Source organism: Rutidosis leptorrhynchoides, chromosome 2 (assembly GCF_046630445.1).
Source record: "Rutidosis leptorrhynchoides isolate AG116_Rl617_1_P2 chromosome 2, CSIRO_AGI_Rlap_v1, whole genome shotgun sequence".
NCBI lineage: Eukaryota > Viridiplantae > Streptophyta > Magnoliopsida > Asterales > Asteraceae > Rutidosis > Rutidosis leptorrhynchoides.
In genome coordinates, this window is record NC_092334.1 from 109306749 (window position 1) to 109323661 (window position 16913).

Sequence of the window (16913 nt, forward strand, 5' to 3'; positions counted from 1 at the left end):
AAGCTGATATTGCTACGTATGTATGGGAATGTCTGACTTATTCTAAAGTCAAAGCTGAACATCAAAAACCATCATGTCTACTTCAGCAACATCTACAACTGCTTAAATTTTGGGACGAAATTTATTTAACGGGTAGGTACTGTAACGGCCCGGATTTTTCCGTAATTATATATATGAGATTAATATTTACATAACTAAATGTTTCCAACATGTTAAGCAATCAAACTTGTTAAGACTTGAATATTTGAAACGGGTTTTATATAAATGTTTGACCACCCAATTCGTCCGACGATTTACGGCGTCATAACTTGTAAAAATAATATAATGATATATATATATATATATATATATATATATATATATATATATATATATATATGTATATATATATATATATATATATATATATATATATAACGTTTAACGACGTAATAACTCCTAAATAAAAATGAATACTTATGTATCGTATTATGATGTATTAATACACTTTTGATGGACTTAATCACATATGTCAAGATACTAATACTCAACAAAGATAGCTATACTCATTTTCCCATTCAATTTTCTCAAGAATTCTACTCGTATTTATATGGTATTTTTACCCGTATAATACTTAGCTTCTAGACGTATATACTAATAGTATGTACACATAAAAATCTGCTCCTTAACAGCCTTAGATAGTCAACAAACACATGGGAACCATCATTTAACATCTAGCATCAAATAATTAGCAAGATTACAAACTAAAACTCCTTTAAATCACATCTCATATTCACATTTTTCTTACAACACACACATCACACTTATTTTGATTTCCTAATCCAAATTCTCTCCATCTTAACTCTCTCTAAACTCAAGAACACCTCTACTTCAGTAACCTTGATCATCTATGTCAATCTAGCTTCAATTACAATCAAGATTCATCATCATAGGAAGAACACTTCAAGAACACTTCAAGAATCTTTCAAACTTACAAGATTACTTTCAATCTTTCTAATCCATTCCAAGTAATCATCCAAGATCAAGAAACCTTTGATAACCTCAGTAGGTTTTCATTCTAAATCAAGGTAATAATTCATATTCAAGCTTTGATTCAATTTCTATAAACATAACTATCTTAAATCAAGTAGTAATCTTACTTGAACTTTGTTTCATTCCATGATTCTACTTCAAGAGTTTTCAAGCCATCAAAGATCCTTTCAAGCTCAAGATTATTTATTATCTTTTCCAGTAGCTTTACCTTCTAAACTTGAGGTAGTAACCTTGTTCATAACCTTGTTCGATTCATATTTATATAGCTATCTTATTCGGAGTATATAACTTGTAATCACTAGAACATAGTATAGTCAATTCTAAACTTGTTCGTAAACAAAGTTAATCCTTCTAACTTGACTTTTAAAAACACTTACACACAGGTAATATATCTATATGATATGCTAACCTAAGGATTTATAACTTGTAAATCTGAAGAACACCGTAAAACTGAACATACGCCGTCGTAGAGAAATCAGGGGTTGTTTTAGGTTGGATATTTAAAACCTATCTTAAGCTTTGAATTAAAAGTTTGTCTTCTAGAAAAATTTTATTTCATATGAACATGATAATATATCCAAAATTATGATTAAATTTAAAGTAGAAGTATGTTTTTCTTTATGGTTCATCAAGATGTCGTTCTTTCGATGAAAATGACCACCTCTTTCTAAATTAATTTGCCACCTGTAACTCCGACTACAAACCAACACTTTTAAAGTTTAATTTTGGAAAATTTAGTTCATTACAAAACCATAACAATTTGATTCACTTAAAACCGATTTGTATTGAAGAAATTATGGGCAACACAATATTGGTTAGAAATAGCTAAATTAGCTACAGGATTAATTTGATAAAATCTATACTAACCATATTGTAGCTAACTTTTCCTATATCCTACATGTATTTAAACATGTCATGACTATTTCCTTGTAATATACTAGTCTTGGTTAATTCCGAAACAATATAATATAATCTTGATTAGTTAAGACAATAGTTATGCAATACGTTCGGATAAATAGTAAGACACCATGTACACAATACGTCTGGGTTAATTCTAAGACAATACGCGTACCATGGGTCATGATTGAGTCTATAACAATACGTATACAATACGTCTTGATTGAATTATAAGATTATATATTGAACTATTGGACTACTAACGTTGGACTACTAACTTGACAACTTAAAACATCACATGTAATTAAAAATATGATATGAATATAACTGTATTATATTTTGATATATTTTGATATATATATATATATATATATATATATATATATATATATATATATATATATATATATATATATATATATATATATATATATATATATATAATTGTTATAGGTTCGTGAATCGTTTCGAGGCCAAGTCTAATTTTCAACGAATTGAAAATCTTATCAAGTGAGTTATAGTCCATTTTTAATATCTAATATTTTGGGATGAGAATACATGCGGTTTTGTAAATGTTTTACAAAATAGACACAAGTACTTGAAACTACATTCTATGATTGAATTATTATACCGGATATCACCCCTTTTACTTGGATAACCTAAGAATTAGTGAACCAGTCCACTAATTGACGCGAATCCTATACGCCCCCAGTCAGAGAATTTGAACTGCTTTAGTACTTCGATCTTTATATAGATGAGATACCTGTATGTTTGGGGATATTCTAGATGCATTTTGTTAATGTCAGTTACCAGGTGTTCATCATACGAATGATTTTTATGCAGATGAGGTACATGCAGGTTGTTTATAAAAATGAAATATTGTGGTCTATTATGATGATTTATTATATAGGTTATACCTATAACTCACCAACATTTTTGTTGACGTTTTAAGCATGTTTATTATCAGGTGATTACTAAGAGCTTTCGCCGTTGCATGCTATTTAAAGACAAGATTTGGAGTCAGCATGCTTGTATTATACTATTTAAATTGCATTCGAAAACATCTTTTGTTGTAACATATTATTAACCGTTATGTAATGGTTGTGTGTAAACTTGGTATTGTTAGATTATCATTGATTGATAATCTATTTTATGTCAAATAAACCTTTAGGATGAAATAAAGGTTATGGTTTCTTTTAAAATGAATGCAGTCTTTGAAAAACGTCTCATATAGAGGTCAAAATCTCGCAATGAAACTAATTAATATGAAACGTTTATAATCGATATGAATTGGGCATTTTAGAACAAAGGGAACCCTATTTCAATTTAGTGAAATAATTTTCAATTGCTTTGTCTTAACCATTTGGGTGCTTACTGGATCAAGGGGGTAAATCGGGTAACATAGATTGAACAAAACACGTGTGAATTGTGTGGAGCAAACGCGTAACCAATTGAATCTTAATCTCATAGTTAGTTAATTACTAAGTCACAAACGAAAGAGGTTTTTGGTGAAAGGGAACCTTAAGCCAATTAATCCTAGTTTGATGTGTTTGCTAAAAGAGAACTCTGGGTAAACGGAGTCTGTAATTGCATGTATTGATAAATAGAACTAGTGCTTAAAAAAATCATCCGACACCGAGAGTAGGAAATCTAGGCGAGCATTCTTTTATCTATTGAATTCAATCTATCTTCATTTCAGCTGAGTCTGCAATTTATTTTCTATTAATCTAAAAAGCTAAAAAATATTGTCTTTTACTTTTGATCTACTCTTGATTTGGCTAATCTTTAAATAGCCACAACCAAACTATTTCGTATTTTCTAATTCTTAGTTTACCTTTAGTTTATTTTTATTAGTTGACAATTGAAATTTGCGTGATACTGTTCTTGGAACGATATTCGGAATTACCTAAAATCTATACTGCTACACGATCGGGTTCACTGCCCGTGAGTGTGTAATAGTCCTTTTAACCGGTATTTTTCCAGAGATAATTTATATACTAGATTTGACATATCAAGTTTTTGGCGCCGCTGTCGGGGACAGTTGTGTCGAAATTAAGATGGTCATCTAATTATTTTAGTTGTGTATTTTTGAGTTAGATTATTTTTGTTTCTTGTTTGTTCTTTTTTGAGTCGGTACGTTTAATTAGTTTGTTAGTTGTGTTCTTGCAGTTTACAGGTGGTTTATGCCAGATACTCGCTCGTCGAACGCTCAGTTGTATTTGTCTTATCCGGAACTAGAAAGAGTTATTTGGGGTCATAACTCTTAACCTCTGCTTTACTATTTATAATGTATTTTTAAAATCTATGAAATTATTATTGGATTTTTGATTTTTGCGAGATTGTGTTGATGTGCGAACGTCGAATGTTCGATACAATTTAAGTAAATAAAAGCAAAGGTAAACACTAATTTTAACTATCTTCTACTACTATTTTGTATTATTGTTGATGATGAACATGTGATGTTATGAATGGTCCGATTAGACAAAAGATTCAGATTGTATTATTATTGTCTGAAATCATGAATAACTTTTTGCATTCGTTCATTGTTAAATTCAATTAAGTGTTACTTTTGTTAAAATTTTGATCATAATAGCTACCAAAAATGCCTTTATATTGTTATAAGAGCTGACGGCATAATGCTAGACGTTCTTAGGATTTTCACAATTTGACTTTTATGAAGATAATGGTCTAAATAAAGTGAAAACGCCATTTGTTAAGCCAACTAGAAAATCAAGATTATTCATGGGTCATGGCCGCTGATAATTGGTCAAGGTTCTTATGTTGTAGGTCCGAACAATTGGGTCAAGTTTCTTATATGCTGCTAATTTTCAGGTTGTTGTGCTCATGTGTTTAAAGTAGGGGGATTGGATTGCTGATTTTCAGGTTGATGATTTGTCAAGTGACTCCCTTATTTGTAATGGGTTCTATCTGGATGGGTCAAGTCTTAGCTGAACGGGTTATTTTTCACACTTTACTCCATTGTTGATAATTTTTTTTACTTTTTGATTATGTGGGCTCATACACTTCAGTAGGAAGTATTCATGTTAAGCATGACAATCAAAGGCATTTAATAAAATATGGTATCACTCATCTGTCTAATAAATGCTTAAAAATATTACTCCATTTTAGTGATTTATGAACTTAATATGCGTTTATTTGTACAAGTTTTGATGTTTCATCATATACAAAGAGGTTATTTTAATGTTATTGATGGATAGATACTTTATTGAACATTATAGTTCATGAATCATGTATAATGTTACTGATGGATAGATACTTTATTGAACATTATATTTCATGAATCATGTATGCTGTAAGTATATAATTATGCATCATTTTACATTTACTAATTGTAGGCAAATAGGTTGATAGATAACATTGTCAAGTTAACTTATTTGAAGATTTTAGGCGTTTGAATCTAAACTCATTTGACTCGAATACCATCATTTAAAACCCTTCTTATCGATGCATTATATATATTTAGAACACAATAACATTCATTAGACTAATTACTTTAAAGCCTTTTTCAACCACAACCCAAGTTGCAGGTTTAGGTGTTGCAATTGAGATGTTATTGTGCTACTATCTTTTAGAATTGAAAAAAATGTGTCTTTGCAAGTGAAGTATTTCCCACGTGATAAGAATCAGTCAAAATGAGTATGGGTTAGTAATAATCTAATGTTTTATAACAAAAATGTATTTTATACTTTTGGTTTTTAATCCCAACTTAATCATTGTCTTTCGCATTTTAAATCTCATTGTTTTAGTGTAATATGTTTTAGCTAAAGACTTATGGTGTAATAGAACGATGAATATAAATCTTGATAACATTAGAAATTGTGTATCGTATAGTGTAGGTTACAAATGGACCTGTGTTGCACCCATTGTTATTTACCCGATTGTTTTGGCTAAAGCTTTGACATTGATCTGATTGCAACGTATAGTGTAGGGTGAAAATAAACTACACTGGAATATATTTTTCTGCTATTGGTATACATTTGACATTGACAAAATTGCACTGTTGGTCTCTTAACTTTGTATCAAACAACACGGGTAACTTTTTTCTTTGCTTTTGACCTCGATGACTCATTTATTAATGTTTGACACGATGATCCCGTCACCAACTTCTTTTAAATCATGTTCGATAAGTTTGCCCATGTGCCTTTACATGAGGGTAATTTCGTTAATTTATGTTTTACTTATGTATAGTATCATATAAATTTTTAAAATGATGATGTCATAAATATTGATTATTTCAAGCTTAAAAAAAATCAAAAATAAAGAAAAAAAATTCTACTGATGATGTCATTAAAATAATTAATTATTTTTGATAAAAAAATATTAACATGTTAATTGTATAATATTTAAAATATTATGTACAACCTTACGATAAAATACCTCATGATCATATGTACAATTTTTTAAGCATTATGTACAACCTTATGGTAAAACACCCCTATGACCATATGTACAATATTTGAAACATTATATACACCCGTATGACCATATGTATACCCCTATAATAATTGTATTTTAGTTTTTTAAAAATAAAAAATTAAAGATGCATTTGTTATTACCAATATTATTATTTAAAATAAAAATACTCAATTTTAGAGCAACTTTTATTATTATTATATTATTAATATCTAAATATGGGTTCTCTTTACAGGATTAATTACGTTACATATGTATGCGAAATACATTTTTTTTAAATGTTGTAATTTTATGACAAAAAAAATAATTGTGATGAAAATTGAAAGAAAGTTGTGGGAGAATAAATGTAGTTCACTTATTCTGATCAAGTTAAGTATATTAATATGTTTGTAAAAACAACGACAAGTTTCTTAGTCGTAATCCGTGTTTTCACAGTCATTAAACTAAATGACTTTAGCATTTACGTTCACTTAATACCTAAAACATATGATTAAACTGTTTCGTTTAAACAACCCCGTAGTTCCACGGGTCATTTCACTAGTAAATAAATAAATTTGTTAAAACTAAACTTTAACGTGTAGGCTTCATCCTCTTCCTTTTGCTTCTTCTTTTCTTATATTCTATGCTCCACACACGCCATCTTATATATACGTCATATATACACACATATATAAATCATTATATATATATATATATATATATATATATATATATATATATATATATATATATATATATATATATATATATATATATATATCTCTTTTAAACCCAACGTTTTCAATTCATTTCCTGTATATAATTAATACTAGAAAAAAAATTCGATCGCGTGTTGCTGCGGTTGTATTCGACGCGCCGTCGAATTTGGATATACGTTGCTTGGTACCTAATATATCTAGTAAGTTGGGTTGTTTGTTGGACGTGTATGTATATGTATGTAATATAACCCGAAATATTTAGTTTTTTTTAACGATGTCCGTTTCGTGTATAGTTAGTCGCGTTGTGTTCGTAAAATTATTTCGAGTTAAACGGTGGTATCGGAAAAATTTAACTCGCACCGAGCGAGAATATAGGGCCCGTTATCTAGTGTTTTTTTAACGATGTCCGTTTCGCGCGTAGTTAGTCCCGTTGTGTTCATTAGATTTTTTCGAGTTGAACGGTAGTCTCGGAAAAATTTAACTCGCACCGAGCGAGAAGATAGGGTCCGTTAAAAATTCAGGTGGAATTAGTTTCTTTTATTTTAATAAAATTATATATTTACGTTTTTACCCCTGAAAAAGTGTAAAGTTGAGGGGCCGTTGTGTAAATTGAGCCGAAGTTGAGGGATCGTTTCTAGTGTGAACACAAATTCAAAACGACAATCCGATAGAACTGAAACGGCGAAATTTGGCGCTTGTTTTAGTGCATAGGTATAATATAATATAATATAATATAATATAATATAATATAATATAATAATTAGCATTATTAATTAATTTAAAGTTCTCCAGTATTAACTTAATTTTCTTTACATAATTTTTCCCTCAATCAATGAAACTCTGATCATCATCATGTTCATCTCCACTCTCCCATCACCGGATCGACTTCGCCCCACCGATTCCAACCCTAACCGTTTCAAGATGCTCTTCAAAACCCCGATCCTCTTCATATTCATCATCATCATCTTACTTCGGTGTTTAAATCACGCACAACCCACTAAAATCAAAACCCAATTCGTATAATTGAATCAATCTCTTTGACACTTTCTCACAAATATAGGAATTGAAATATAGGTAAGAAACATAAAAGATGGTCAAATAACATGATTTCAATTATATAAGGTGGCAAGTTTACAACTTGATGATTGAATAACTCCATTAAAATGCTAGATAGAGTTTTGAAGCATTGACGAAAAGAGTCAAATGCGTTTATTGCACTTGTGCAAGTAAATACGCAAGCGTAAAAAATGAGAATATGAAAATTTTGATGTCCCTGGATTTTATCAGACATTAATTCGATAAAGATATACAATTGTCAGGTTTATGACTTTTAATGATTTGTTATGTTTATGAAAATTTTGTTATGTTTATAAAACATTTTTCAATTTATGCGATTTAGATCAGAAATCAGATTGGGTTTTTGTAAGGGTTCGACTTCCAGCACCCCTCTCCTTTCATTTCCATAGCCTGTATATGATAGGTCCCACACTTCAGTCACCATGTCCCCTCCCATTTCTGATTTCTACTCAATTATATAAATAAATTATACGAATTATATAAACAATAATATATTTAATATAAACTAAATAAAATAACAATGATAATACTTCGTAATATATTATTCTAAAATTCTACTATGTTCCTATAAATCTGCTGCCACCTCAAGCAAGTTTTATACGGAGTACACAACTATTTTTATTTCACTATTATCTAAATTAATTAAATTTAAAATGTATGAATCATTATTAGCAGAGTCGTACTGTCAATTTCATTGGTCATGTTAAATAACTAAAAGTTGACCATTTATATACGAGTTTTTTTCATATATAATAATAAGTCCAATAATACTTATAAAATCATAAGTATTAGGATCAATCAAAATAACGATTGTATTAAAAAATGAACTAAGGTGTTTTAAGCTATCACATGCGTACCAACTTACAAGTTATTTAAATGCATGTATGGACACATATACGACACAGAATAAAAACGTCTAACTTAGATGTTTCAATTATAAATCTTATTTTGTAGACTTTTTCTATTTTAAAATTAAAGTTATAAGTAATATTTTTATTTTTATTATAATTATAATTATAATATAATTATTATAGTATATATTATATGAAGTAACTAAATGAAAACGTATATTAAAATTAAAATATATAATGATGGTACAAAAAATAAGGTATGCATTTATTTATTTTTTCAAAAAAAAAATACTGTAAACACATACTCCATAGTTTTATCAACAATTATTTAATTTAATTGAAACATGCAAATGATGACATTGAATTGATGGGGGAGGAATGCAGGCCTATGAGGGGGTGTTGTTAGAATTACCGTTTTTGTAAAGATCCAAAAAATAAGATGTTTGTTTTTATTTTGTATTTTGGGATTTATACGTTCGTTCTTCATTTTGATTTTGAGGAAGAATAAGGGATTAGATCTTGATGAAAGCAAGTTGAGGATGAAGGTTTCAATTTGGGAATGAACAAGGATAAAATAAATTCACGAAATTAGCCTTTTTTGGAATTGATATTTTCAAATTGTTTTTTATAAATCCACAACTATTTTATTGTGCTACCAAAAATACCCTTTCTCTCCACCAATATATCCCCGTTTCTTTCCACTGTACACCCATAGTATTCCTCCCACCCATCTGTTTTTATCTTTCCATCTCGGCAACAATAACAGAGCATTTATAACAATATAATTTAAGGCTATTTTTCAATTGAAACAATCATGAACTTCACTTTTTCAATCGAATATGAGTTCCCATTTATGTATCGCTGTTTATTTTCTCAAACAGTTGCAAACACAAGCCCTCCTAAAATTATGAACTCCTCAGAATCGTACGTTTCTGCTGAAATTAGAGTGTTTTTCTAATTGCGAATGGTATTTAATTGTTTTGGTAGCGGTAGTGTCGGCTGAAGTGGTTGATCTTTCTTTTTTATGATTTTGATTTCATTCCACTTTTAGGGGCTTATTTTGTATAACATGAGTCGTTCGATTGAATATTACAAATGAACTGGGTGCGTTTGATGTGAAATGATTCAAAGGAAATAAAATATTTACTGGAGTAGAGTAATGTGATTTTATGACATAAATATAATGCAAGGGTATATCAGGAAGTTAAATGAAATGTTAGTGGATCTATAAAAAAGAAGGTTGGAAATATCACCTCCCTTTTTTTTGGGAACATATGTCTGCCATAGCCCTCTGTTTACTGAAGTGATGTGACCCCAAATGATGAGTTTTGGCAACTGATTAACCCATTTTACTCTTTTATTTTTAAATTAATATATTTTGAATTTTGAATTGATCTTCTAATGCTTTCACAATTGATCTTAACCATACACGTGTCCCGATCAAAATTTCTTTTAATTTTTACTTTGCCTATAAATAACCCTTTCATTCACTCATTACCCTTTTTTCACCTCTTCAATATCTTCAAAGGATCCTTTCGCTCAAGCATTTCTAGAGTTTTACTAATTGCTCACTTGTAAGGTTAGTGTTCTTTCTGCTCTTCCACGCCTGTCTTTTAAAATTCTACCATGGCCGAATCTTTGAGTACATCAGCAAAGAAAGATGGGAAGGATGTGAATACTATCTGCAGTTCGATGACGTAGTTAGATCTTGATATACTCTGTCTTGCGTTTAGAAACCTTAATCGATTCTATCCTACTATTCCTTTACCATCTGAAAGGGCAAATAAGCCTCGTACAGATAAAATGACATTGTACAAATTGTAAATAACTGTAGGTAACCTTCATGTTCCCCTTTCTCCCTTCCTTCTAAATGTTCTTGCCAATATGAAGTGTATGTCTTAGCCAAATACATCCATTTGGCCTTCAAAAATTTATTTTGGTCGAAATGTATTTCAAAGTCAAAATAAAAATCCTAGTGTTTATATTTCCATGATCTCTTTCGTATCCGTAGTGTTAGTAAATGTTGGTATACGTTTAACTGTAAAAAAGGTAGAAGTTTTGTTGGTGATAAAGAATCATCTCTAAAAGATTGGAAAGAACCCTTCTTAATTGTTGATGATAAAATTATTGGTGAAGAATGGTTTGTTGCTCGTAATTGGTCAAAGGTTAGGATAGGCATTAGCAATGCTATCCATCTTAATAAAAGAGGGAATAGGTTGGTTGAGTCTTTTAACAATTTGCATCTTCCCCAAAGATCATTTGTTGATATGGAAGCTATTCTGGTACTTTGTGGTGTGAGTAGCGACTAGCCAGCTAATGAGGTGCTTGTACTCCGTTTGAAAGTCCATGGTAGGATTTCTTGTTAATCCACTGTGTTTTTATACTCCTGATATAACTGACATTCTTGCTTACATATGCTACTTGTTGCTTTTGTGTGTAATCCTTATGCAGAAGAAGAAATGAAGGTTATCAAAACTTTCACTGCCCGTGATTTTGATGACATATAAGTTGTTGAACGTTCTAAAACTGCACAGGAGATTGAGGCTGAGAAAGTGACCATGGCCAATTTCAAAAAACTGCAGAAAACGCCATAATGGAACACGGATGAGGAGAGTGGTTCTGTTGAACCTACTCCTGATGTTGACATTTTGAACTCTACTCCTACTCCTTCGTCAAAGAAAACTTTAAAACGCTTGAAGAGAGAAAGCAAACGCCCAGAAAGCTCTTTAGGCCCCTTCAAGAAATCCAGAAGTATGTATTCTACTCCTCTTGGTTATGTCATATTTATCATTATCTCTATCCATTCTTATTGTTCACTATTTGACCAGGAATTGTTATTTCATATGATGAACCCTCTGCTGATGACAAAATGATGATGATAATTTTGATGATGATGATAAAGAATAAGATGATGAAAGAACTCCTCCAACTCCTCTGCATACCTCTCCGGATTACACTAATACCCACTCTTCTTCTTCCTGAGTTCCTCCTCCTACCGTACGGCTGGACGCAATGCGGTCATTTATTGAAGATCCCTTCAATAAATCTGACAAATTCATTGATCGGTTGAAGGTACTAATTATGTAATACTGATATTCTTCCTTTATGATTTGTTGTTTTTTACAATTTAAAATTTATAATGACTTATACAGATGAGCTATGTTGCTGATATATCTTCATCACTTTCGAGCTTATTAATAATTGAAAGCTCACAATCATCTGTTGCTTCGTTAGTGTTGCATACTCAACACGTGCTTCACGGTCAAAAAATGCAACAAACTCAAGGATTTCTGGTTGCTCAAGCTGCAGAAAATTCCAAGAGATTGAAAAAATTTGAACTTGTGGTGCAGGATTTGAAAAATAAGTTGTTCAAAGCAACAGAGCTTTATCATAAGAAAGAAGAATCATTGAAAATGGTTCAATGGGATGAGTGTGAAGCTAAAGACGGAAAATAAGTCCTTGTTGAAAGAGAATGAAAATTTGAAGAAATCATTAGAGGATGCACGTGTTGAAGCTGGTCAAAAGGTTGTTGTTGCGGAACCAAAATTGTTGACCTTAAGAATGGACTCCCTGTGTTGGTTCATAGGCTGTTGGATTAAGACATAGTTGGTAATCCCTTAAACAATTACCTTCGTGCTTCAGTGGCTAAAGGAATGTCAAATGTTATGGAGGATGTTTTGAAATTGATCCCTAATGTTCCCAATCCTGTACCAGAGGGAATTACAAAATTCGTGAAGTCAAATATTGATGAAAAGTTTAAGGCCTCCAGAGCCGTTGTGGAAGGATAAGGATTACTGCATTTGAGGAGGTTTGTGGCAGGATGATGCTACCGTGAAAGAAATTATAGAAATTCCTTTGTGAAAACATTTTGATATATGTTTGTAATAATCACGATTATTTCTACTTTTAACTTCCTGCTTTCAGATATATTTACTTTGCTTTTGTTTACATATTTTCATGATGTGTTGCTTTTTTTTTATATATGTCTGCTTGCACTTCTAATCATAATATAATTTTGTTGTTGTTTTTGGATCTAAATTATGGCAAGTCTTTGAGTTAAGAATGATTATATGCTAACTATGTTGTTTCTAATAAAGTTATCAAATAAGAACATTATGTGTCTTTTGATATTTGCTTGTTCCACCTTAAATGTTACGTGTTGCGTGTTGCGTTTTGCGCTTATGCGTTGTACGACTTAAAAATAATTTTTACTTTAAATTTTTATTTCAAAGCTTTATCCGAGTCTTGAAAATGGATTTATGTCTTTGAGATAAACCATTGTACATATGTCATGACATTTGATAGATAATTAATTTATGTCTCGGTGCTTCTAGTGAAGTCTGTTCTTACACTAGCCGATCCCTTGTGTCTTAATTTGTCGATACAAGAGCTTCTGCCATCGAGAGCAAAAAATGTTTTACCTTATGTGAGCAGGATAATATGAATGAACTGTTTTACATTCGTAACATGTAGCGCTTTGCATAAGCAAAAATAAAAACTTCATTGATAAAATGGGTTGTATTTACAAAAAATCTGTTTAAAATATTCATATGGATAGAGTGATCAGTTCTATCCAGAAAATTACAACATTTTTTGCATTATGCTTATTCCAATATGATAATAGACATGTTTCTTTACTGCTTTACATTGTTTGCAGATTGATGCCTTGCATTTAGCATTCATGCTATGTTTTTAATGCTTTGGCCACTTGGCTGCTTTAAAATATCCATTCACATCATTCATATCAAACAATTGCTCCTGCGATTTTTTCTTGAATAAATCTTCCCTTGCTTCACGAACAACGCGATTTTTTCTTGAATAAATCTTCCCTTGCTTCACGAACAACTGACATTTCCCTTATTAGACCTACATATTTTGAATGGATAACCGCTACATCATTAAATGTAAGAAAACGTAGCTCTGCATGTGGTGTGGAAGATATTTAAAGTAGGAATGATAAATAATGTGAGTCGGGCTTTATAAGCTTATGAATATATGATTTTCAGCAGGTCCGGCCCAGTTGTAGTACAATATGTATATTTGTACAAGGCCCATAACTTAGGGGCCCAAAATTATTAAGCAAACTAGGTATTATACACTTAAGGCTTAAAAGGAATTAGAGAATTAGGGCCCAAAAAAGAAAAGAAAAAGCAGACGTTCACTTCAATTTTACGGAATAAGCTACCTGACATGCTTCATACGTGATACGTCACTTGAAATCTGCTTTATCCTTCATCGATCTGTAAAATTGATCTCTGTTATATGTATGTAAGTATAAACTAAACATTATGCTATTATCAATTATATAATTAATCAATAATCAATTTATGTTTAGTTGGTGGGTTTGTGATATACGTTATATTTGAATTAGCTCGTGCAACTCACATGTGGTTTAATTTGGGGAAAATCATGCCAGTCACGTGGTCTACTTCAATAAACAGCTAGTCAACTGCAAAGTCAACCAAGTCAATTCTGTTAGAACGATTGAAGTTGTTAGGAATTAGTTAGCATACGAGTTATATAACAGATTCATGTAATAGTTTCAATTCAGCTTTCAGTTGTAATTTCGTTCTTCTATCTGTAATTCAATCTCAGTTCTAATAGTAATAAAAATACGATTTGACTCCATTATTCTTTCTCAAATTAAAGAACTTTCAGGTCTAATCGATAGTTAACTTCGATCAATTGATCCAGGTTAACGTATCAAATGGTATCAGAGCTTTGATTCTGAAATCAATTTATCTTTCAGTTGCATATTGTTGCGGTTTTAGAATTTACAAAAAAGAATCGTCTTTTGTTCGTTCTTGTGATTTCAGTCAATTAGGGGTCAAATTGGGAACTAGCTGTAGTAATTTCGATTTCTTAAGGTTCAGAAATCGTTTGGATTAACTTCGTGAGGAAAATAAAGAAAACAACAGAAGCTTAGAGGGTCTTCAATGGCTACGGTTGGAGCAACACTGAATATGAAGGATGCACAGGAGGTGTTCGATGAAATGCCAACATCAAGAAATTATAAACATGAAGGTACGGTTCAAGACTATTATGAAGCATTTATTTCTTTGTACAGAGATAGCAGTTTAGATGAGTCGTATTTGATTGATATTTTTGTTTGGGGGTTGAAACCCGAAGTTAAGAAGGGGGTTAGTATGTTCAAGCCCAAAACCCTCCATGATGCTTGTGGCTTGGCTAGGGTGCAAGAAGAGTATAACAATATCATGAAGAAATGAACTAGTTCCTTGTTTCTACCCATTCCTAGTCTTAAAGTTTCAAATGAAGTGAATGAGGGCACGAGTTGCTTGATCAATGTTGAAAAGCTAAGTGAAGTGATGAACAACAAATGTTTAGAATCACCATCTTCTTTAAGGGGTAAAGATGTGAGTGTCATAGAAAACAACAATGATTCGGTTGTTTTAAATGTAGGTGAAAATATTCATAAGAATAACATGATCGAGTCTAACCCAACATCGGTGGCAGGGGAAATCAAAGATGAAATGGGGGTTAGGACCGAGCTAAAAAATGTGAATGTAAACACAGATATTGGTAACGAAGTGCATACAAATTTGTTTGCGTTTGGTCAGAATAAGAACGAAAGTGTTGCTACTATTATAAAGGTTAAAGATACAAGTGTTTTACGAGGGAACGATGATGTAGTCCTTATTGGGGAATCAAACAAAGTAACTGCTGTTACATATGTGCAGCAAACCAAGCCACCATTACTGGAACAAGTTGTGGGAAGTTTGGAAAGATTCATGATTACCACGGAATCTGAAGAGTCAATAACCAATTTAAAGAGATGACAGAACTACTGGTCAGACCAAGAAGTGATATTCAAGAATCTCTAACACTTTCTAATTCCGATGAGCTATCTGATAAAGATTTAGAATCCATTTATGGGGCTGTTCGGAATAAAAAATCAGGAGGTCAGATTCATAATCACATACCATACGAGGCTTCTACTATTACACGGGTGCAAAGGAGTAAATGGTGTTTAAATCCAGTAGAACATAATGAGGTAAATAATCTCTTTCCATTGGAGTTTGACATGTGGAAATGGTATAAAAAGAAAAAGAAGTTTGTGAACAAATCTTTGGTTTTTCGTTATGTAAATAAAGATGAACTGAACCAACGTCTTGGAAAAAGAGATCATATATATATAAACAACATGGAAATTCGTTCAACAACAGAAGGGGGTGAAGGTGAATATTATGATGAGGATTATGTCAAAGTAACAAGAGGTGATGCCATTGATAAGAAAATAAATCACTCTTGCACTTTAAATGAATTTCTTTTGAACGTTATAGATGAACTTTCTAACGAAATTATGACAGAAGTTCAAGATAAAGACGATCTTAATAAGGAAATTGAGCATAGGGCCATTGCTTCAAGTGATACTGTGTCGGAAGTTATTACTTCCAAGTCGCCTCTAAAGTTTTTATATTCAGCTAGAATCAAAGGCATAGATTCTTCAATTCCATCTTCTGATAGTGGTCATTCACACAGGCCGATGGCAAATGGAAATATAGCTTATATACAGGAAGTTGAAGGTAATAGTTTTGAAGTTTCAAAGTCAAAGCTGAGTAGGATTGAGGCTTTTAATAATGAGAATTTGTGTATTGTTCATGATATGTTGGACTTACTTAGGAAGTTGGGGTGCATTCAATATTTCAATGATCAATTTAAAAGTAAGGCTATGATGCATTTGTGGCCAAAATGGAAGTCTAAACAAGTTTCGGTCAGAATTGTTAGCGTATCTAAGCTTGTTATTAGACATTAATCTTATGTTATGTAAACTTAGTTACTAAGAAAACTTAGTTATTAAGAAAACTTAGTTACTAAGAAAACTTAACTATTAAGTATTCTTAGCTATCAAGTATTCTTAACTATTAAGAATACTTAGCCATTAAGTATACTTATCCATTAAGGA